Source organism: Paramormyrops kingsleyae, chromosome 24 (genome assembly GCF_048594095.1).
Source record: "Paramormyrops kingsleyae isolate MSU_618 chromosome 24, PKINGS_0.4, whole genome shotgun sequence".
Taxonomy (NCBI): Eukaryota; Metazoa; Chordata; class Actinopteri; order Osteoglossiformes; family Mormyridae; genus Paramormyrops; species Paramormyrops kingsleyae.
The window spans coordinates 23,578,655-23,602,853 of NC_132820.1; the positions used below are offsets into that span (position 1 = coordinate 23,578,655).

Genomic DNA, 24,199 nt, shown 5'->3' on the forward strand with positions numbered 1-24,199 from the left:
TAGAAGACGTCATGCAGAGAACCACTGATACGTATGGGTATGAACTTGAAGAGGAGCCCCAGGTTTGGGATGAGAAACAGACACGAAACACCGGAAGGGAAAAAGAGGACGACCACCAGGTGCAGGATGGCCTGCAGAATGCAGGAAATACCCCAAGAAGCCATGCAAAGGATCCACTCCTTACTCAGAAGTCAACTTGGCCAATACCCAATCAAACCCATATCCAAAATTTTCAGCATCAAAGAACTCTTAATTCTCCTTCACTGTCTTTTAGCCCTCAGTCTCTCCCTGGCTCCTTCCTGCCCTGGTACCTCATCTATCACCAAGGAGTTTACAGCCTACAGGAATGTCCATCATCATGACACATCGAAGCAATAGCGGTTAACCTCACAAACCTATAGCTGATGTGTACTTGTTATGTTTGCTTGTATTTGTGTTACCCTCCAACTGCTGAGAGTCCGGCCCTGGAAATATATAAGATGATGCAGGTGAGGTCAGGGCAAGGTGCTAGGAGACATCAGTGTCGATACAAGTACAGACAATCGTCATTGTGGGGTCCCTTGCTCCCCAACATGCTGGGGAACCAATAAAAAGGAAGAAGGCATGGACTCTGCCCAATTAAAGACCTTATTGCATGTGTGTAGGAAACCAAATTTCTCTGGGCTCCGCGTGTATCACGGTTACATATGAAGCACACATGTGTTTAAACTTAAAAAAAATCAGGATGAAAGGTGCCTTATTCCCTTTTGCACAGTCATGATACGTTTCTGTAATCACCTCATCAGCAAGGGGGTATCTCACGCCCCGAAAATTAATATGAATAATTTCTGTTTTTCACCATTTTACTTCAGGTGCTCCGGTTCGATAAGCAGACCCTGTCTCACTCAGTCACCCACTCAGTCAGTCAGTCTGAGTCAGTCCGTTTAATATGTGGTCCCCTCCATGGGGGACGTATCAGATATTAAACTGATACTACACTTGATCTTAGCCAAAAGGCCGAGAAGCCTTTTATTAGATGGATTTTTGGAACAGGGAGCCGGAAGTGGGGCTTGTCCCGTCCGCTCCACGCATCGACCCGGTATTGCAGTGCTTCCGGGAATGGTGCACCTCTACTGCCCCCTGTTGTTGAAAGGCAGAACTGACTGAGTGGGTGACTAATAGACTGAGTGCCTCTGGATGGCCAGCTAATTAGCTGCATGTGCTGTGAGGGAGGGGCCCTGTCCGTGCACAGCCCCCGTTTCCTGCTGTTTTTCTCTTTTTTTTTTTTTTTAAAGGAAGGTGACACGCTGTCGTTTGTGCGGTGGGCAGCTGTGCTGAGGTAAGGAATGACGTCATCTTTGCCTTTTGAATTTTCCCTCATGTTTGTTTAAATGATTGCTGTTTTTTGAGAGGACAGGAGGACAGGGAGGAGTCTGGGCCCCGAGGCTGGCGGCTGCGACATCCCTGGGCATTCTACTCCGAGTGGGGGGGGCACGGAGGCCCGGCTAACGGCGACCCGCTAAGTGGCGGCCCCATATCGACTCGGGTCTCTCTTCGGTCTTCAGGACCGGTATACGTTTCTTCTCCTTTCCAGATTGGAAAAGACAGGAAGGAGCAAAAGTGGAAGAGTTGACGAAATGGCGTCGGATGGCGTAGCTTCCAGCGGTGGGGCGTAAAGACCTTGCATTCCAGAGCATCCCCGCGCATATGAGAGTCTGCTCCATACATCTCCGTTCAGGTAAGTCAGCTTCCGGTGTGATCACTAGACTCCAATCTTGTGTTTGTCCCTAAAGAGAACAGCCAGGATAGGAAATGCTGGAAACCCATCCCGACCGGAGTCCATCCCTTCCCGGTGACACAGTAAGCCGAAAGTGTTTGTGAGTGTGGTTTATGTCAGATTAGGAGAGCTGAAATGAACCTTTTGTTGGATGATAGTCGGCGACCAAAACAAGAACTAGATCACAGAAAAGTGTTTCAAAAACGACAGCGTCAAAATGAAATGCAACGCTGGATGGAAGTTTTCTAGTCCTGATGAAGGATGTAGAATCAGAATCCAGATATGTTTCCATACAAGGAATTTGCCTTGGTGGTGCTTTTATATGACATTACAAAGAACATACCACATTTAGCAAAGACATATGCAGAAAGGTAATAAACAATAGACTGGCAATTGGGTAATATGATAATTATATGATAATTAAGTTTATTAATGGCAGTAATGATGGTATTATGATATTTATATATGTGTACATAGTAATCATTGTAGTATGAATATAAACTATATAAATGGTATAATAATTTAAAGGGCTCTTAAATGGTGCCGTTATTAAGTAGCAGCCAAGTCAACTATATGTGCAAGAGTGCAATATGTATACAGAGTTTGCAGTATGTGTGCATAATGTGCAAGAGTGCAGAATATAATCATAGAGGAAGTTTATCAGTTGTTCACTGGTTATGCTGGTGGATATTTCACTGCAGCTGACGATTAATTGAACGTCCAGTCAGAGACTGGCTTGGTTAATGAGAGAGACTGCCTGAGGGGAGAAGCTCTTGGCGTGTCTTGTGGTCTTGGTTCTGATTGCCATGAGTCTTCTCCTGGAGGGTAAGGCTTGAAAGATGTGGTGAGCAGGGTGAGATGGGTCCTCAAAGATTTTGTATGCCCGTTTCCTGGTTCTGGTGATGTACAGTGTCTGGAGGGTAGGCAGGTTACTGCCAATTATTCACTCTGCTGAGCGGATGATGTATTGCAGTCTGGCCTTGTCTTGTTCAGTGGCTGATGCAAACCAGGCTGTGATGGAGGAGGTGAGGATGGACTCAATTATTGCAGCGTAAATCTGGGCCATTGTGGTTATAACATGTTATTTTGGATCAGGCACGGACAGTTGTGAGAGTTCAGTCTGCATTAGCTCCGATAGAATAGTATTAAATGCAAAGCTAAAGTCCACAAACAAAATTCTAACATATGTCTCAGGGCACTCCAAGTGTCAGAGCAAGAAATGGAGTCCAGTGTTAACTGCATCGTCCACAGGTCTGTTGGTTCTGTAGGCTGACTGTAGCCTGGGGTCAAGCGATGGGTCTGTGATGATTTTAAGGTATGACAGCACAAGTCTCTCAAAAGCCTTCATTACCACCGATGTGAGAGCCACTGGTCTGTAGTCACTGAGGCAAGAGACTCTGGGTTTCTTTGGAATAGGTGTTATTGTGGATGATTTAAGACACAAAGATCCAGTGACTGGTTGAAAATATCTGTGAAGACAGGTGACTGTTGATCTGCACAGTGCTTCAGAGTGGCTGGGGAGTGTTGGAGTACGCCGTCTCCACCGGGTCAAGAGATTCACAGCTGACACGTGGAGAAGTTGCAGGTCACCAGTTTATTCTCTGACAGATTGCAATCCGGGAGCGACCATCTGACATACATTCGGCATGTACAAGAGGAAGCTCTGCCATATGTATCAGCTGTGTCCCTTTTAAAGCCCTTTGGGCATCTCCCCCCTCTCTCGGTACCTTCCGTCTACGTGACAACCACATGTTTGACATTTGCTCTAGTTAGTCGGTTAGTACTTGTCCTTCTGGAAGGCTAAAAGATAAAGGGGCCGCTGACGTTTTCTGTCGCTCCCTCTATCTGTTCTGATTAGGTCCCCCTGCCCTGCCGGCGCCAGTCAGTTCTCGTTTCAGTTAACTGCATTTTCTAGAATCAACCCCCCCCCCTTTCATCATGCCCTGCTTTAAGCTATATTCTCCTTTTCCTCTATTCATTGTATGTTCTTTATAATTCTATTGAATCCCACACTACCTAGCAATGTTGGTAGTAACGCGTTACTGTAATTCCACTACTTTTGTCTGTAAGGAGTAATGTAACTAATTACCATTTCAAATTAAAAAACGCAAAGTACTGAAATTTCAACGGACTCGTTACCTTTGTCTTGCGTGAAAATATTAATGGATAAAGGCAGCATGTTCTCCTAATTTCCTGTTTATGATGTAACGCCATCCGACCTTACCGTGGCGCAATGAATGGGTGATTTTATAGGTACGCTGATAGGTACAATTAGACAGTTGTATTGTCTGGCACTGTCACAGCAGCAACACTAAAGTAATATAACTATCCAGAGAGCACACATGCATTGGCACTATGTCTCCGCGGTACTTGAAAATCCATCGGCAAACATCTCTGTGTTGCAGAAACATCACCACCGAACATTTGAGCCCATATTCCCCCGATGTTAAAGCGATCAATATACAACATTTAGACCACTATTATTTTCCTTTATTAGGCTATATATACAGGTTAGGTCAGGCTGGTGGAGCATGCGCTGATCGATGCAGCGCGTTTCGCCGCACCCGTGCACCACACGTCGAAAATCCTCACGGACACACGGTCCAGTCCCACCCTCATTATAATTACTTTTATATGCAGTAATTGATAACTAGTCATTTTTGGTAACCTGCACAACGTACGCTGCAGACTAGTAACGTTACCACCGTTGGCTGAACTCGAAATAGTTGTGGTGCTATATATATGACGTTAGATTGTTACAGGGACTGTGATAAATGCAAATCGAGCCCCCCATTATGGTTGCGTTAAAAAAGTTAACATTTTTACTCAGATTTCTTCCATTTGTACGTGGTGTGCTTTTTATACTATGACAAGTTTTCCTAACATCAGATTTAAAAATTGCAAAATATACCAACATATTGAATTGCAATCCCTGTATCTTGAAACGTGACGTGTTGCCAGACTCTCCGATACACAGCTCTATGGTCCATACAGAGGAGATGAAGAACATGCAGTTTGCTAAGTCACAAAGTTATCTTTTGTCATGTGACTATACCGTTACATACCTTAACGCAATTAAGATGTTTTCATGTGTTTCTAATGATACAATTACAACACTAGCCATGTAGAGGCATTAATCGGGGAATTCATTTATAAAGGCTTTGTGTGACCGAAAAAGATGCCAAACATTCATAGGCACATTTGTAAGAGGATTTTGGGATTTATAAAGAAAAACGTATGCTGAAAACAACTCACACGTTTTGTGAACCTGACTGAAGGGGATGCGGTTTCGACAGAATGCTTGAATTGAAGGCTCCAGGAATGTTGTCGGCATTTCATTTCATTTCATGGTCACACGGCCATTGGCTCTGAAATTAAACTGTTCTTTTAAATAGAATTGTTTAAATTTGCAAACTGAATTGTATGCTGTGTTTAAATGTTCAGATATCATTAGATATTTCACTGCATATTTTTCAGCTTAATGGCCTCTGAAATTGGTGCTCTGTCACTAAGACGTACTACACAAACAAAGCATTTTCTGCCCAGTGTAAAGGCTTCTTATTCAGTTTCCCTACAGTAAATGGTAAATGGTAAATGGACTGCATTTACAGTATATAGCGCTTTTTACTACTCTTACGAGTACCAAAGCGCTTTACAATTATGCCTCACATTCACCCATCCACACTCACATTCACACACCGGTGCTAAGATAATAGTTGTGCAACTTATTGAATCTTTCCATTTTTTCAAAAACAACAGAAGGGGACATAAATGGGGGTGTCGGACCCGTAACCAGCTGAGATGAGGGAGCTGCAGCCTGCGCTGGAACCTGATACGGAGGGGTGGGATGAACCATGGCCACAACTGGTGCTGGTTCGTCCTTTGGGGTTAAAAAGACTGGGGACAGCACATTTAATTAAAGTGAATCCTTATGTCACTCTACATAAGAACATAAGTACATAAGAAATATACAAACGAGAGGAGGCCATTCGGCCCATCGAGCTCGCTTGGGGAGAACTTAACTAATAGCTCAGAGTTGTTAAAATCTTATCTAGCTCTGATTGAAAGGAACCCAAGGATTCAGCTTGCACTACGTTATCAGGAAGACTATTCCATACTCTGACTACACGCTGTGTAAAGAAGTGCTTCCTTAAATCCAGTTTGAAATGTTCTCCCGCTAATTTCCACCTATGGCCACGAGTTCTTGTATTTGAACTAATGCTGAAGTAACTATTCGGTTGAACAGCATCCAAACCTGTTAGAATCTTATAGACCTGGATCATGTCCCCCCTCAGTCTCCTTTGCTTGAGGCTGAACAGATTTAGCTCAAATAACCTTTCCTCGTATGACATTCCTCTAAGACCAGGAATCATTCTTGTGGCCCTACGCTGCACCTTTTCTAAGGCCGCTATGTCCTTTTTAAGATATGGTGACCAAACCTGTACACAATATTCTAGGTGAGGTCTCACCAAGGAATTGTATAATCTTAGCATTACCTCCCTTGACTTAAACTCCACACACCTGGAGATATACCCCAACATCCTATTGGCCTTTTTTATTGCTTCCCCGCACTGGCGAGAATGAGACATGGAAGCATCAACATACACACCAAGGTCTTTCTCATAATCAGCTACCTTTATTTCAGTAGGTCCCATAAAATACCTGTACTTTATATTTCTGCTCCCTACATGGAGTACCTTACATTTGTCTATGTTAAATTTCATCTGCCAGGTGTCAGCCCAGTCACTAATTAAATTAAGATCCCGCTGTAGCTGCTGAGCCGCTAGTTCAGTATCTGCTACAACAAAACTACATCACATACATCACAGATATCACACTTGGCAGTCAGTATTGCACATTGAGAAAAATTCTGCCATCTTATTGGATACAGGAAACGCAAGCTTTGGAGACTTATGCGCTGGTCTTGACACAAAACACAAAATACTGTACATGTATGAAGTAATTGCCAGTTTATTGGTAAAATATTTTTGTTAAAGCTTTTTAAATATTACATAATAATATAAGTGATATAAAAACCTGTGAGAATCTAAATACTATCTACAACTTCATAGAGTATGATACTCAATGCAGCCTCTGCAAATGTTTCCAGAATCTAGCCGGGGCAATTTCTTCTGATGTAGCAGCAGATCTCCATCATGATCTCCAAACTGCAGCTGACAGTGTGTGAGGAGCAGGAGAGAGATCTCTACTCAGTACCACTGTAATGAGAGACACTCACCTGTGAGCCCAGCAATGAGAAGAAACAGGAGCATCAGAGGATCCATACGTGTGTGTGTCACTGAGCCCAGATCTGAGGAAAACTGACCCTCACTTCCTTATCCTCTGGACCTTCACTGACTCTGTCGTTTCTATTCTCACACACAGCAGGCAGAGTGAAAGGGGAGTGAACACTTTAAACAGGAAGTGAGAAAACCACAAGGCTGAATATTTAGCACCAAATACTTTAGCAAGTCATTCTATTATTATTACTATATACAGCGTAAAACTTATAATAAAATGCATCATAATTTTTCTTTATGCTGCTAGGACACTAAAAGATTTACTATGCACAAGGCATATATATTTGCTTATGATGACAATAGAATTTGTAGTATTAAACAAGGGAGCCATGGTTTGAATAAAAGAGGCTCTGTGATGCACTTTGTGTGAGAGAATGGAAGGGAATAGCTGTGCAGACATCTGACATGGGATTAATGCCTACAGAAGGTCAGGATGACGATAATTATGGTATGGAGTATCTAAGGGGGTAACCCAGGTGATTACACAATCACGTACAAGAAAAATTGAGTCATTTGAAGGGAACTTTGATTACCTGTTCAGTAATGAACAAACACCAGTTTATTAGTAATAGTAATAGACAAATTTTAACTAATCATTCATCCACAGGGCGAAGCTGCAGCAATTTCACTGGGACTGGGCACTACCTGAACTGGGTTCAGTGATATCAGGTCAGCTGCCTTCCGCCATCTCCTCTTTCAATGTCCAGTGAAAGCGAGCAAAGCAGCTGTGTGCTTTGGGGAGTCAATGGAAGAATTTGTGGAGAGTTTCGAGGCACCATGTCGCAGAGAAGTGATGTGTTGAGTGGCCTTCCATGGCTGAGTTCCAGGGAGCCGGACCTTCTCGGCAACAAGAGGGAGCAGTAAGGGCAGGTTGTCTGCGTCAGTACTAGAAGCCCAGAAAGGTCTTCCTCTTCCTTGGGCTCCTCCAGTCGCTATCGCTCCATGGATCAATTAGTGGACTGTTGACGATCCACTGAAGTGTGCAGGCCAGTGGCTTGGGCCAAGGCAGGAGGCTGGGTGTTGGGGCCAAAACAGATACCAAGGACTGGGGCTCTGACCCCATCACCACTGGATCACCTGCAGGAGCAAAGGACACGAATCCCAGCACAAGGGGTGTCACAGAGTCTGGGGATCATCCTGCTTAGATTGCAGAACTATTCAACTGCTCCAGTTACTAATTTAATCCAATGTATGATATTTGTAAACATTCTTTAATAGACATTACCACCAAAATTCCTGTAGTAATTAACAGCTATTTTAGAGCGGAATTCCAAAAATGTTACGTGTTTCCACAGTTTTGGCCACTAGTGTAGACTGTGGGGCCAGTTGCAATATTGTTTCTGTACACATAGTAATTCCTGACATTCTGACTGAAAAGACAAATCAGTTACTAGCAATGTATAACAAAAGTACACTGTAGCCCTTCGTCTGATGTAAACAAGTACTGAAGAACCTAAAAATATGAAAAGGTATCATGTACTGTAGTCTTCATGGACTATGAATCTGTTGAAGGTGCAGTAAGAGAATATACTGGCACTAGACAGTGCTGTGACAGAAGATTCCACAGAAGGGCCATGGACAGTGGAGCACATTAAAGCTACATATCCTGATGTTTTCAAAGGCGATGGCTGCTTGGATGGAGAATATGAGATAGAAGTAGACAGGAGGGCAACACCAGTCAAGCTATCAGAGAGACAGGTTCTGCTTTCCATCATGTCTGCTTTAAAGGAAGAGCTGCTTCACCTAAAGAGGAGGGGAATAGTAACACCTGTGGACAAAAGCATGGAGTGGAGCAGCCTAGTCCTCACAAAGAAGCCAAACGGTGAGCTCAGCGTGTGTACAGACCCTAAACCACTGAATAAAGCACTGAAGAGGAACCATTTTCCTCTCCCTACCATTGATGACATCTTGCTAGATCTAAAGAAGCTTTTCAGTGTGTGACATCAGAAATGCCTGTTGGCCTGTCAAGCTGGAGGAAAACTTCAGCTACCCGACCACTTTCTCGCCCCCTTGTGGCAGGTACAGGCGGCTGTGCATACCTATGGGCATCAGCACTGCTCCAGAGATTTTCCAAAGATGACTGAGCCCTGGAACGGCTTGGAGGGAGGTCATGTGATTACAGACGGCATTTCGATCACAGGTGAGGGAGACACAATGGAACTGGCAGAGAAAGATCTTGACAGAAGACTGACGTAATTTATGGACAGATGTACTGAGTAAAACATCAGGCTAAATGCAAAGTAAGAGTGAGACAGACGCTGTTCCATTCATAGGATATTTACTGACAGTGGATGGACTTCAAATTGATCCAGAAAAAGGCAAAGCAATCCAGCAGATGCCCAACACATGTTAAGGGGGGCAAAGACTCCTAAAAATGGTAAATTTCTTAGCCAAGTTTTGCAGCCACCGTTCAGACCAGTGTGAGCCTCTGCGACAGCCGACCCATAAAGGCAGTTTGTGGGAGTGGACAGACATTCAGGATGCTGCATTCTCCAAAATCAGAGAGTCCATTGTGAATGCACCGGTACTGAAATATTATGATCCCAAGGAAGACTTGATTCTCCAGTGTGATGCTTCAGACACCAGTTTGGGTGCAGCTGTGATACAATGCAGAAAACCCGTGGCTTTTGGGAGCAGAGCACTCATGCAAACTTAGCAAGGATATGCTCAAATAGAAAAGGAGCTTCTAACAATAGATACTTCATTGATCAATACTGGTGACTAGAGGGGATACCTGACTTCCTAAGAGAGAATCGGATTTATCCAGGACTGGGTCATGGACAACATTAGCATCTGTTCCTGTAATGAACTCATAATCATGGAGTTTAAGGATATGGCTAGAGAGGTCCAGGAAGAATGAGCTTTGTGGGGGCGTGGGAGCATAAGCAGAAGCGAAACAGATCTTACTTCACCCAACTCAGACAGGATAGAATTAGAACATTTCTGTGCACTGCTGCCACATGGTGGACACAGAAAAGACTGCAGTCAATTCTAAAATCAGTCAGTCAGCCCAGACGTCTTTACTCTGAGTATAACCTCTTACCTGACATTAATCCATAGGAGATGCCCGTCCATCAGAGGGCTCATACACAGTTAAGGGCGGAACTACATGCTGTCAAATTATAGTGAATTTGTACATTTTCCTAGGATGTCTGCTGTTAGTCATTATAAACAGGAAGTGAAATAACAACCAACCTAAAGTAAGTGATTCTCACCTGGTGGCCCATCAGAGGATGAAGAGGAGCATCAGAGGAGCCTTTTTATGTGTCTCACTGACCTCAGATCTGTGGAGACTGACACTCACGTCCCAATTTTCCGTAACTTCACTGTTTCTCTGTCTTCTCTATGCTCACATACAGCAGTCACAGTAAAGAGGGAAGGGTCACTTTACACATCACACAGGAAGTGATGCAACAACAATGATGTTTCGTACACAATGGGGTCCCTGGTCCTCCTCAGTTATATCCAGGTTTTCATGGTTCATCATCATGAGTTTGACACTGTAATATTACTTGTCAGGGTCGGTGCCCGTCTGGCCCTGTACTCTGTGCCTTTTCCCTGTCTGATGTTGCCTTAGTCAGGCCGCCGTGTGGCTCAGTGGGCTGAGTGTGCAGCTCAGAGGCAGACATCCCTCCTTCATCAGCTTGAGGTCTGAGTTCAGTCTCACCTTCTGTGTCATATTTTGGTTTTATTTAATCTGTATCCATTCCTCACTGGAATACCAGGGTCTCTCTCTGCAGTGCTTTCCTTACAACTTTGCTATTTGCTTTTAAAGCACTCAGTGGATTAGCCCCACAATACATTTCAGATCTGCTATTTCCATATTCAACCCCCCCGGTCTTTCTCTGTAGCTGCCCCCTGACTTTGGAATAGTCTCCACATTAAGCCCTGCACTACTATTGAAGAGTATAAATCTTAAGTTAAAGATCCACCTTCTCTCTTGCTTTCCAGGTTCTCCTATGGTTTTTGTCATGAAGTTTTTAATGACACATTTCATTTAATTTTAATTAACCTCTTACTCTTTACATCTGTTACTTATTGTACTACATTTCCATAAATTTTTATTTTCTTATTTCTTATATAAGAACATACATAAGAACATAAGAACTATACAAACGAGAGGAGGCCATTCGGCCCATCGAGCTCGCTTGGGGAGAACTTAACTAATAGCTCAGAGTTGTTAAAATCTTATCTAGCTCTGATTTAAAGGAACCCAAGGATTCAGCTTGCACTACGTTATCAGGAAGACTATTCCGTACTCTGACTACATGCTGTGTAAAGAAGTGCTTCCTTAAATCCAGTTTGAAATGTTCTCCCGCTAATTTCCACCTATGGCCACGAGTTCTTGTATTTGAACTAATGCTGAAGTAACTATTCGGTTGAACAGCATCCAAACCTGTTAGAATCTTATAGACCTGGATCATGTCCCCCCTCAGTCTCCTTCAGTGTGCAAGTATGCATGCTTTCATGTAATTTTATTTATACATTTTACCATCAATATAGTACTTGCTAATCAGTTCTCTCTAGACTGGGAAGCACTTTGGATAAACTCCTGTTGTTTTTAAATGTGCTCTATAAATAAATGACTTGACTTCCTGAGGCATCAGATCCCTTGGTTTAGATGGTTGGTTTAGAGCACAGGTGTCAAACTCCAGTCCTGGAGAGCAAGAGCCCTGCACATTTTTGGGTTTCCCCTCATTTAACACACCTGATTCAACTCCATGTGCTAATTACCACACAGCTCTTGAGCTGAATCATTTGTAGTGGAACAGGGAAAGAACTAAGCTATACAACCTCCAGGACTGGAGTCCGACACCCCTGGTTTAGACGGTGTGTTTAGTTTAGACGGTGTGGTCTGCTGGGGCAGCAGCATCTCTGCTGGGGACAGGAAGAGACTAAACAGGCTGATCCGGAGGGCCAGCTCTGTTCTAGGATGCCCTCTGGACCCAGTGGAGGGTGTGAGTGACAGGAGAATGGTGGCTAAGCTGCCATCCCTGTTGGATAACATCTATCACCCCATGCAGGAGACTCTGACAGCACTGAGCAGCTCCTTTAGTGGCCGGCTGCTGCATCCACGATGTGGGAAGGAGAGATTCAGAAGGTCTTTCCTTCCAACTGCTGTCAGACTCTATAACAAAGTCCTTGCAGCTGACCACACACACACACACACATAGACTAACAAAACACACACATCCAATACACCATGGGGTTTTCTTATGTGCAATATTTCTTTGAGTGCAATTCCACAGTGTCGTACATATATTTATGTTTATATTTTTATATCCACTCTGTACATATATAGATTTTATTCTATTGTTTTTCATTTTTGCTGCTTTATTCTTGTACTGTCCACTTTCTCCCGTGACAATGCAAATTTCCCACTTGTGGGACTAATAAAGGATATCTTATCTTATCTTATCTTATCTTATCTTATCTTATCTTATCTTATCTTATCTTATCTTATCTTATCTTATCTTATCTTAGCTCCTGTGTGTGACTGCCCTCTAGTGGATAAACAAAATTCAGCTACATAAGTCAATATTACAGTTTTTTCCAATCATTTTCACACTTGTCTCAATACCATGACTTTTTCCAAACACTTCACACTGTAAACTTTCGGTGCAAAATGCACTAAAACCACCAGAACACTTCACACTTCACCCAAAAGTGACACATGCTGCCAAACCTATAGCACATGCACTCTCTCACAAGACGACTTTGTCACACAAAGTACAATGCATGAAAAAACACAAACAACTTGAAGCGCTGCAAAATGTCTAGTGTTATCTTACAGTAAACATCATAATACAAACAAATAATACAGTAAATAAATTCAGCTGCGCGATACACTGGAAAAGAAAAATACATTACAACCACCTACTGAAAGTACATTACATTCAATACAAAAGAAAAAAAAACAAAACAAAAATCGCCAAATAGCAAAGTCTCACTGTATACAGTTGCGTATACTGTTGTCCTGGACTAATTCATTCGGTCCCTTGCATTTGGCCATAAATTTTCATCGACATCACAATATTTTCTCTTGCAATACACCACGGAAAAAAATCTCTTTCAGTGCCTTATCCAGCTCTGGATGTCCTCCACATGGATGTCCACACACCCAGCAGCCATTGCATCTAAAAGCGACATCTGATCATGTGGCCGATGGTCATATACCTTCCATCCCCATGCAGAAAAAAATCCTTCAATCGGGTTGAGAAATGGAGAGTATGGTGGCAAGAATAATGACATCATCCAGGGATGGGCTATAAACCACTCTGTGACTTGGTGGGAGTGATGAAAGGCCACATTGTCCCACACAATCACAAATACTGGTAAATTCTTCCTCTCCCTCCTGTGGGAGGTAAATGCTAAATCCTACAGTAGTGGGTTACAGTAAAGACAAACGTGCATCGATGCGTCAGTTTTTTCCTGGAGACTTTTCTCAAATCACACCGCTACAGTAATATACACATCAATCAAATGCCTTCAGTCAGAATGCTCTAAATAGTGTATAGTATTTGTTGCTTTGTCTGAAAATCCTGACAATTGATGCCTCTGTGGATCTAGGCAGGTGGGGTTGAACTCTTAGTCCCGCTTTCCTCAGGGACAGACCATGATTTCCAACATGGTCAAATACTGTGGCTCTGATTTCATCAGTAGCCATGGTTCTTCCTCTTCCTCTCCGTTGATGTCTTCTTGCTCTTTCTCTGCCTCTTGCTGCATCCATTGTTAACTGGCTAAAGAAAAATGGCAATGGAAAATGCGGATCCAAAGATTTGTACATATGGCAAATTGGCACTAACCACACAAATTCCTAGATAGATGCTTAGCTGAAATTACAGGCAGGTATGTGCTTTCATTCAGCTTTCCAGCTTCAAGCATTGTAAAGTGCTTGGTGGTGATCTAGGGGGATGGTGGTGGTCTAGTAGTTAGGGATCTGGCTGGGCTCCCATTCGGAACACCGGAAGCTTGTGAGTTCACTCCCAGGGGATGCCACCATTGTGCCCCTGAGCAAAGGCCCTTGACCCCAACTTGCTCCAGAAGGACTGTCCCTGTAGATACAGTACTTCACTGTAAGTCGCTTTGGAAAAAAGTACCTGCTAAATGAATAAATGTAAATGTTTTACTGTAATATATGTGTTGCCATACCCACTATTTATGCACAGAATACATTGTGTTGCGATGCAAAAAGGAAAGAGACACTCTATGACCTCATTTGTATAAATGGTAACAAAGCAGCAAACAAAAACAAAATTATAAAATTTCTGCTAAAGGCATAATTATTTGTGTTAGTGCAAGTGCATAGTGTCCTTTGTCTGTCAAAATGGAGCATATTTCAATTTACAGTGCAATAAAATTTAATTTAAATTGACTGAAAATTAACTGTTTTGAACATATTATCTAAACGTCTGAAAAATCGGCTGTAGTTGTACAAAGTTTTGCTGGTGGCAAACACTGACTGAGAGAAGTATTCATAAAATTTGGGGGAAGTGGTGATTGAATGCATATTGTGTCAAGGCAATGCAAAAGCATACATAGTTTAGCTCACATAGTCCAATTTTACGGTGCATGTTTTAAGTGTTTGGAAAAAGTGGACATGGTATTGAGACACGAGTCAAAATGATTGGAAAAAAGTGTAATACATTTAACCCAAGTGTGTTTTATGGCTTCACTGTGAGGCTTGACTGTTTTTTCCTCCTCAATGATTAGTTTAATCTAGCTGGTGAAGCTGAAAGCAGAGAGGGAAATTAGTTTAGTCATGACTTCAGAAGTTACCCTGACAAGCGATTCTGTACAATCAGGGATGGAGCTGCTGGTTGGGCTGGTCATCGCCTGCTTTTTCTGACTGATGTAGGTCTGAATGTAAAGTTTCAAACTGCATGCTTAATATGTATTAATCTGTTTTATAATGTTCACACAAAAAGAGCTTTTAATGTGTGTTGCACCTTACATCTCCTACTGTACAATGTAGTTCATCTAAAGTTCATCTAAATCACCTATTACTCACTGTAATCCTTTCTATACCCACCTCTGTATGACTTCACAGAGCATCACTGCCAACAAAATAAGAGGGTTACAGTTAAAGTAGGTGAAAAAATTTCATGTAAAATTTGCCAATCCAGGTTTTCAGCACCATGGACAGCAGCCTACTGTTGCTTAAAGGGCATTATTATGCTCACTTTCAGTTTATAATTTTATATCTATGATCAACTAGAATAGAGTATGCATGCTTCAGTGTTCGAAAAGCACATATTGTTTTCTCATAATGCACATGTCTATTCACCCTCTGTCTAATCCCACCCCCAATGAGTCCAGTGTGGTTTGATTGGTCGGTTTACCCTTCATTCCCCTGTCATTCAGTCTGCAGACAGATCCTTGCAGGTAGGCAGACAATAAGGATTGTGTTATGAGGTGACCTCATCATGTCACGGAAGTAAGGGCTGGAATTCCAATGAGGTGTTTTAGGCAGATGAGAGATGAGTGGTTTCTGTGCTGAGAGTTACTCCCTTTGCTATGTACTTTGCATCTAAAGACTTTGCAGACCGTTTACATGCAGTTGAAGCCATGTAACACACTAATAGAAAGGGAAAAGCATAATAGGTCCCATTTACTGAGTGTTATAGCAATATGCAATATATTATTTTATATATAAATTCCTTTTGACGTTGACCAGAAGGTATGTGATACCCCCCCCCCCCCCCTTATCAGATAAGTAAGAGCTGCTGTCAGCTGAGACAAGCTGGTGTGATTCATTTCAATTCAATATTACTTGTGTCGCGCATTTTCACAACATTACATTGTCTCAAAGCACTTTACCTTATCCCTGCCCAAAACCCACAGAGAGCAAACCAGTGGCAAGGAAAAACTCCCTAGAAGGAAGAAACCTTGGGAGGAACCAGAATGAAAGGGGAAGCCCATCCTGCAAGTGCTGGCAGAGGAAGTGATATGAGCAAAATGGCAAAGTTCCAGTTCACACTGTCCATATTTTAAGATTAAAATGAGTAAAAAGTGGGCGGTCCTGATTTCGTGTCCTACATCACACTCCAAGCACTGGCTGTACAGGTTCCCAGGAGACAATCCAACACTGCAGATAAACCTCCCTGTTTAACTGACTGCCATGGTATGACTACACAGATTGAGCAGGGCCGCATGAGAAAGGTCTCACTGCAGTTAGCGTAACCATTTATTTTACAACTCATCTCGTCTCATTCTGCTTCATAAAGGTCACACCCCACTCCCAACTTCCTCTGACGCAAGGAGATTCATGCACAAATGGCTACAGCATAAACTGAAACAATAATGATATATAAAAAGGCATTTCATAAAAACACAGCATAACAAACTACATGTCACTGCAGGACTTTAGAGAATAGCTACTCCAATAATTGCGTAGTGATATTGAAGAAGAACATGTCATCGACTATGCCCACTAATCATGGCAGCCTTAATGCATATATCAATAAAAGTTTTTAAAATTTTAATACGTATTGTCTCTGTTTACGTGATAACGAAGACCTAAATATATATTTGCTTTAAATATGTGACTCATGTTAGAGAAAATATAAGTAAACCATGAGGACAGAAAAGTAACAGGAATGACCGACATATAGTGCCAAACAGATAAGGTGCAAAGACTGTACTCATAGTACAGACAAAGTAAACGTAGGGCACTATGTAGGGTAGGTTGTAAATTTGTTTGCACTTTGCAGCTTACCTTGCGTTGACTCTTTGTAGTACGGTCCCCACGACGGTGGTGGAAATAAAAGGGGCTGGTTATCAGGGGGCATGGATTTTGTGGCAGTTTCTATATTGGCGTTGCTGGTGGAGGGAGCTGCATTTCTGGGTTTGGATTCTGCAATGGCTTGAATGTCCTGTGTATTAAGGTGAACACGCGGACGGTTACATCGTCCACACAGCATAGAATTAATAAGACTTGTTCACTGTCGTCCTGTTACTGTAATATTCTGGGAAGTTGTGATTGTTCAACTCCACTGCGCACAGTTAGGAGCAACTCCACCTAGCAGACATACGTACGAGGTGATTGAGGTATGGAATGATTCTGTCCCTGTATGGACTAATCATCCCCAAATTCTATTGTGTCCATGATTCACCCATATCATTGTGCCAAGGTTGAGCAGCACAACATGTTTTTCCAAGCCTCAGATCACAAGATCCACAGATAGTGAGGATAGCTGAGAAGATCATTAGAGTCTCTCTCCCCTCCGTCATGGACATTCACATAACACGCTCCATCCACAAAGCCACCAACATTGTGGATGACCCCACCCACCCCTCACATTATCTTTTCACACTCCTAGCGTCTGGAAAAGCATTCAGGCCTTCACACCCAGACTCAGAAACACGGCATCAGACTACTGAACTCTCAGGGACTGATCTGATACCACACACAACACACACACACACACACACACACACACATGTTTGTAATTATATATTTGTGGGGACTCTCCATTCATTTCCATGGAGAAAACTGTAATCCCAACATGACATACCACACACACACACACACAGAGAGAGAGAGAGAGAGAGAGAGAGAGAGAGAGATTAGGTATCTGAATATTTGTGTGGATTCTCCATTCATTTGTATGGGCATAACCCCAATCCTAACTATGGCAACCTTAATCCTTAATCCCTACAGTAGTAACCAAGAAGTAACAGTAAGTAAGCAAACAAAATACAAAACTTTGACAATTCCTTTGATTGCATTCACAGAATTCTATAAAATTGAGTTTTTTCATTTGGGCACCAAAAACATGTCCTTACAAAGTCAAAATAACATGTTTTTATAACACTGTGGGGACATTTGGTCCTCACAACATAATATATACATTACCATCCACCCAAACACACATACACAGACTGGCTTACCTATATCCTCTATAGATTCCTGAATGAAATATCTGCAAAGCAGTTATTATGGCATGGCCTTAGGTTTGAACATGCAGTTTTTAAGGACACTGCACTAATTCTAAAGGAAACACTGCACTAATTGTAAAATGGTTTTAAATGAACTTTATTTAACATAAAATAAAATAGAAATCAAACCAAAATTTTGTCTCTCAAAAAACTTGTATATGACATATCTTCGAAATTAAAAACACCAGGATACTGAATTTGAATAACAAGAACTATAGTCTTCTTTCTCAAAAGCGTAAACAACTATCTTAAGACCTACTAGTTCCTGAATTATAGATGTTGCCTATGAAATTCGTTGAGAGTTGACGTCGCCCTACCAATGTTGCTAAAATGCTAATTGCGTCAACCAGCTATGGAAATACAGCGGCGGTACACCCCCAATACAGCGGTATTACGCATTACCGTAATGCTGCCTAGCAAAAACATAATGTCATAAGAAAATTACAGACAGACTTTATAGACAGAGCTGCGTGGTTACTTATTGACAAGTAGATACATGATTTGGGGGCTTGAAAGGCGGATAGATATCCAATCACGCCCAGCTACAGTAAGCACAACCTAAAGAGACTACTTCTGATTGGACCAGCTTCAAATTCGTCCCTCCCTGACAATTCATTCTGTTTTCATTCGTTGAACATAATGTCAGTACATATCTTCATACTTTTCGACCAATGAAATATCTCGGTGGTTTCCATAGAAACAAAATCATTGCAGGTTAAACACAAACATTCTGACAGAGAGATGGCGCAGAGGTGAGCAGCATCTCTTTGTATGTTTCTTGCTATTTCTTCAAATTATGTTTTGTTAGCATATTCAATTTTATATTTGATTTTATGTCCTACATGCAAATATTGCGGCACAATATCGTTGAAATATATTTATAATTAGTAATTTAAACTGTAGATGCTGTGGCCATTATTATTACAGTTTTTTCCAGTCGCTAACAAGCGTTTGTCCAAACAGTTGTCACATTTTCAAAACTCTAAACACAATTAGCACAGCATCGGTCTTTTGTGGCCATACCATTCACACATTTCATGTCGTTTTCACCCAATATGCAGTCAGTGAACACATATCTACAATGCTTACATTTTCTTAACAGACAAGCTATACCTCCCAACAAAATTATGGATCGTTTTTGTCTTATTTACAAATGTTAATACACAACATACAACAATAAAAACAACAATATTCCAAACCTTACCTACAGTATAAAACCTCTACTTCTGCAATAATATCAGCTCAAAAACAACACATCAGCTCAAAAATAAGCTGACAATTAACAAACAATTCAATAATTGACATTCGCAATATCAATAGCATCAGCCTCACAACTATTACTCGGACATTGTCCAAACACAGAGTACGGATGCTCTACACTGTTCCCTTTGAAAGGAACAATGACAGAGTCAAGGAGCTCCGGCGACAATATGTCCAGGTAGTATAGTGTATATTCAATGTCTAGTTCTACAGTAAGCTTACTGTAAGCTATAAGTATACATATAGGTAACCTATACGTAATAGGTTACAGTACAGTATATGGTGACATGAATTTGCATAAACTTTGTTTCAGAGAGTTATGGAGGTGGAGGCCAATCAGGCCCCTCACAAATTCATCTACATAGATGAGGCAGGATTCAATCTGGCCAAAAGGCGTCGGCGAGGACGAAATATTTTAGGAAATAGGGCCACAGTTGAAGTGCCAGGACAGAGAGGGGCAAACATCACAATATGTGCAGCAATTGCAAATACTAGATTGGTCCTTCATAGATCTCAGGTTGGACCCTACAATACCGAGCGCCTCCTTGCCTTTTTGAATGATCTTCACCAGCACCTGGTTCCAGACCAGGATCAAGAGGGAGAGCACATGAGGACCTTTGTCATCACCTGGGACAATGTGGCTTTCCATCACTCTCAAGCAATCACAACATGGTTTGAAGTCCACCCAAGACTGGTCGGTCTCTTCCTTCCACCCTATTCACCTTTCCTCCATCCCATAGAGGAGTTATTTTCTGCATGGAGGTGAAAGGTTTATGACCATCAGTCACATGACCAGATGTCACTCCTTGATGCCATGGATGCTGGCTGCAGGGACATCGCAGTTGAAGACTGCCAAGGGTGGATCCGTCATACCAAGCGGTTTTATCCCAGGTGTATCGCCTTGGATGACATCAGATGCGATGTTGACGAAAACATGTGGCCTAACCCTGAAGATTGCTGAGATTAGATAATTTTGTGGGGGTTTTTTTCCAGTCTTTTTTTTTTTCCAGTCTTTCCCCCTTTCATCTGAGCTTTTTTGTTGCTGTTTTTTGTGTGTTCGCTCAGTGTATTTTGTGTGTTTGCTCTTGTATGTTTCATGAATATTTTGTTCACTGTAAGCAATACAGTAAAACTTGTATACAGTAAAGGAAAAAAAAAACTGATTTGCTTTTTCCTGGAATGATTTAGAATGTGAACATTAGATGTGGACATACAGTTCCCAACCAAAAAATATAGTGTAAAAACGGTGGATTGCATGTCTTGCATACAGTTACCAGTAAAAATGAAACAGAGTCTATGTAGTTTTTGTAATGCCAAAGATTGCCAGTATTTTGAAACCTGGTGCACTTTGATTGACTGCATGTACCTTGTGAACTGAAAACATGCGTTATTGTTTGACAGAATAATTTCATTTTGAGTCAGATTTCCAGTGTTTTGGTAAAGTTAGTGTGTGCAGAGAAAGGTGTATTGTATTTTGAAATGAAGTGCTAGTATATGTTTAACAAAATGTGTTTTTGAGAGGAAAATTAGCCATTTGGCCAATTGTGTTTTGTAGGTGTGTGTCTGTGTTAAGTGTTTGGAAAAAGTATCTGAAGTATAGGTAAGCACTTGTTAGCAATTGAAAAAAACTGTAATATGATTGTTTATATTTAAATGGTAAGAGAAAATATTTGTGTTAAACTTAAGAACAATAAGACTTATGGTTGATATGATTGGTTATACTCATCCAGCCTGTGATAATGCATTTCATCTTCAGATGTTATTCTGCAAAGATCGCCTATACGTTTACTTTTTAAATGTCCCATGTTCTTGAAGTAAGATTAACCTTTTGCTAGGTTCGGTACCATGGCGATGTTATAGCGTATCGAAGCAGCGTCATAATTTCACAAGCTTTACTGTATTGCAGGGGCGCCGTAAGGGGGAGGAAAGCTAGGACGATTCCAAGGGCCCCTGAGTGACAGGGCCCCTAAAAATTAGGAAAATTACTGGATTGGTTTGGACTGGAGGGCCTAATATGATATGCTTTCATGGGGCCCAAAATCTCTAGCAACGCCCCTGCTGTATTGTGAAGCAGTTTTAGCAATTCAGCCGTTACTGCCGGAGTAGCCTCGACGCCACGAGCAGCTAATGAAGGCTCCATCTCTTTCCATAGGCATTCTTGATGAATAGCATTTAGGAATGAAGTTGAAATAATACAGTGCAGATTTGGCTTTGCGAGTATCACATATGGCTAGTTAATTATATGTCTTGTTTATTCACCAGAATGAGAATTGCGAGAGCTGTTTCCTGGACCAACGACCAGCACTGGGGAGCCTGGGACCTGTGGGACGAGGTGATTGACTGGCGAGATAAGGAAGGTTTGGAGGAGTACTCACCAGCAACACCCCCACTGTCCAGGCTGGGGAGGTTATGGGAGCACTGGGAGGTGTGACTGACTGGTGTAAGGGAGGGGAGGGTGTGAGCATGAAAGGCTCTGAGACTCTTCATAACAATTATGGCCTGACATCTGAAGAGTGGGAAATTTATAAGACGTACTACCTTCAGAAAAAGAAGAAGGTCAGGAAGAATAGGAGCACTCAGGGGATAGGTGAGGTAAAGGGTGCGATTAGTGGGGAAAAGGTGGAGGTGGCAGAGAGGGAGAAACATGTGGGGGTGACCTCCAGTGTACAGGTGGAGGCCGCAGACCTGAATGTAGGCATTAATAAAATGCAAAATGGAAGCAAGGAGAAGCAAGGTGAGGTGGGGGTGAATGTAAAGGTGGTTAAGGGGGGGGAAATTTACCTGAAGGCAGAGGATATGAAAGGAAATGTGAAGGTGGAGGCTGTGCAAGTCCAAGTGTGCGAGTTTGGGCTTGCAGAAGTAAAATCTGGGGATGTAAATGTTGAGATTGTGGGGGTAGAAGTAGGGGAGGTAATTATTGAGGGTGCGGACATGGTGAGTGATGTAACCATGTTGGAAATAATAGTAAGTGATGTACTAGTTGAGATTATAAATAGAGAAGGAGGTCAGGAGGAAACTGGCGGTGTAGAGATAGATGTGGGTCAGGTAGAGATAGAAGAAGTAGAAGTGGTGGGAAATTAATATTAAAGTTGAGCTTGTACAGCTCTTTATATAGAGAAGAGCTAAAATATGAAGAAGATGAAGTTGTGGTTCTGCTGCTGCTGTTTGGGGAACATAAAATAATTGAAAGAGTATCAAAGATAATGAATTAAGTGTGATAAATTTTGAGATGTATATGTGGAATGTTTCATAATAATGTTTAACGTTTATTAAGAGAATAATGTATATTTCTAAGTAGATTTGTAAACTGCTCTTTAAAGTATTATTTTTCATAATTCCAGAATTACTAAAATCCCCAGGTAAGTTAATTTGATTTCATTGTTTAAACTGCACACACATAAAGATGATTAGCCCTGTTATGTATTTGTGTTTTATTTATTGTTTATTTATTAAGCACCGTATCCCTCATTAAGGGCATGTTGTACAGGTCACCTGTGTTCCCATAAACTTTAACTTGTCTTGCAGTCTTGTTCCCCCCACACCCTCTGCTTGTTCCCTTCCTCTGTTTCTGTCTTCACTCCAGGTCCAAGACGTCTCCAGCCCACTGTCCTTGGGAAAAGCCACCATCCGTGGCCACTGCTCCGGCTTCTCTGGGCCCTCCTGCCCTGCAGTCCCCTTCAGCTGTCCACCCTGTGTTGGTCTGTGTGTCAGTTGTGCCCTGCGTTCCCTGTCTTTTCTGGTTTCTTGCCCGTGTTTGGTTCCTGTTAGTGTTTGGTTCCATATAGTTCCTTGCTCCGCTTCTGTCCTCTGTATGGTTAATGGCCTGTCTTGTCTTCCCCGGCTCCTGTAACCCACACGAAATGTTTCTTGTCCCGTGTTATCACTCGTCTGTGGACCTGTCCTGGTGTGTGATGTACGTTCTATCATCCTGGTTGTCCCTAGTCTGGCCCCAGTTCTCCTAGTGGTGTCCCGTCTTGCCCCCAGAGTGCCCTGTCCTGGTGTTGCCCCTGCCTACCCTTGTCTGTCTCGTCCCCTAGTGGTGTTCGGTGTCTGCGCCCTTGTCCCGCAGCAGTGCCCATCTGGTGTCTTGTCCTGCCCTCTTCCACTCTGTCTCCCATCTTAGTGTACGTATAGCCTGCTGTCTTCCCCGCTGTCCCATCTGCTCCCTCACATGCCCTGTAAAAAGTGTCCTTCAGTCCTGCGATCCTCAGTGCAGTCATTGATGTTGCTGCCTGCATGTGCTCCCCAGTGTGTCCTGTGTCTAGTGTTCTTGCCTGATCCTCCCTACCCTGTTTGGACCCCTTGTGGTCTGTTTCCTTTGCCCTTCCTGTAGTGTAGTTTTCTTTAATAAAGCCCCTTTTGGTTTTCCTCCATGCCTGTCTTCGCCTCTGTCCTTGCCCTCGACGTGACACCATTACAGTGTGACCAGGTAAATGCTGCTGAAGGCTTACCTCAGTTTATCATTATTCCCTTCGTCTTGAAAGAGAACAGCAGCAAAAAGTGGGAAAATGATTAAAAAGTAAAGAACACTTCTTCTTAAGGTCAAGTCATTTTTGGAACTGAAATTAGAATAATGAAATATATTCAACAGAATGGTTGTCCATCCATCCATCTTCTGAAACCACTTAATCCCAACCAGGGTCATAGGGAGCCTATCCCAGGAACAATGAGCACAGACAGGGACCAACCCTGGGCAGTCGCCCACACACTACAGGGCCAATTTAGACTAATCAATTAACCTATCCTGCACATTTTTTGACCGTGAGAGGAAATTGGAGCCCCCAGTGAAAACCCACACAAACAGCGTGCAAACTCTACACAGATAGGACCCAGGACCAAACCCAGGACCTGCTTGCTGTGAGGCAGCAGCACGAACCACTGCACCACCCTGTTGAAATGGTCGTTTGTAAAATAATACATTCAGGTTCTGTTATTGTAGATC

The 24,199-nt window shown here is 42.3% G+C and overlaps 1 long non-coding RNA gene and 2 pseudogenes across 3 annotated transcripts; 2 read left to right on the forward strand and 1 right to left on the reverse strand.

The window, feature by feature from the left end:
• Nucleotides 1-902: 902 nt before the first annotated feature.
• On the reverse strand, nucleotides 903-1,008 carry LOC140582491 (U2 spliceosomal RNA; annotated as a pseudogene).
• Nucleotides 975-1,112, forward strand: LOC140582503 (U2 spliceosomal RNA; annotated as a pseudogene).
• Nucleotides 1,113-18,704: 17,592 nt separating this feature from the next.
• On the forward strand, nucleotides 18,705-23,630 carry LOC140582397 (uncharacterized). 3 transcript variants are annotated; one of them, XR_011985349.1, is made up of 2 exons: nucleotides 18,705-18,749; nucleotides 19,571-23,630. It is a non-coding gene; the product is annotated as an uncharacterized lncRNA (long non-coding RNA). The 3 variants fall into 3 exon arrangements; XR_011985350.1 differs by having other exon boundaries at nucleotides 18,712-18,766; XR_011985351.1 differs by lacking the exon at nucleotides 18,705-18,749 and adding an exon at nucleotides 18,775-19,435.
• Nucleotides 23,631-24,199: the final 569 nt, after the last annotated feature.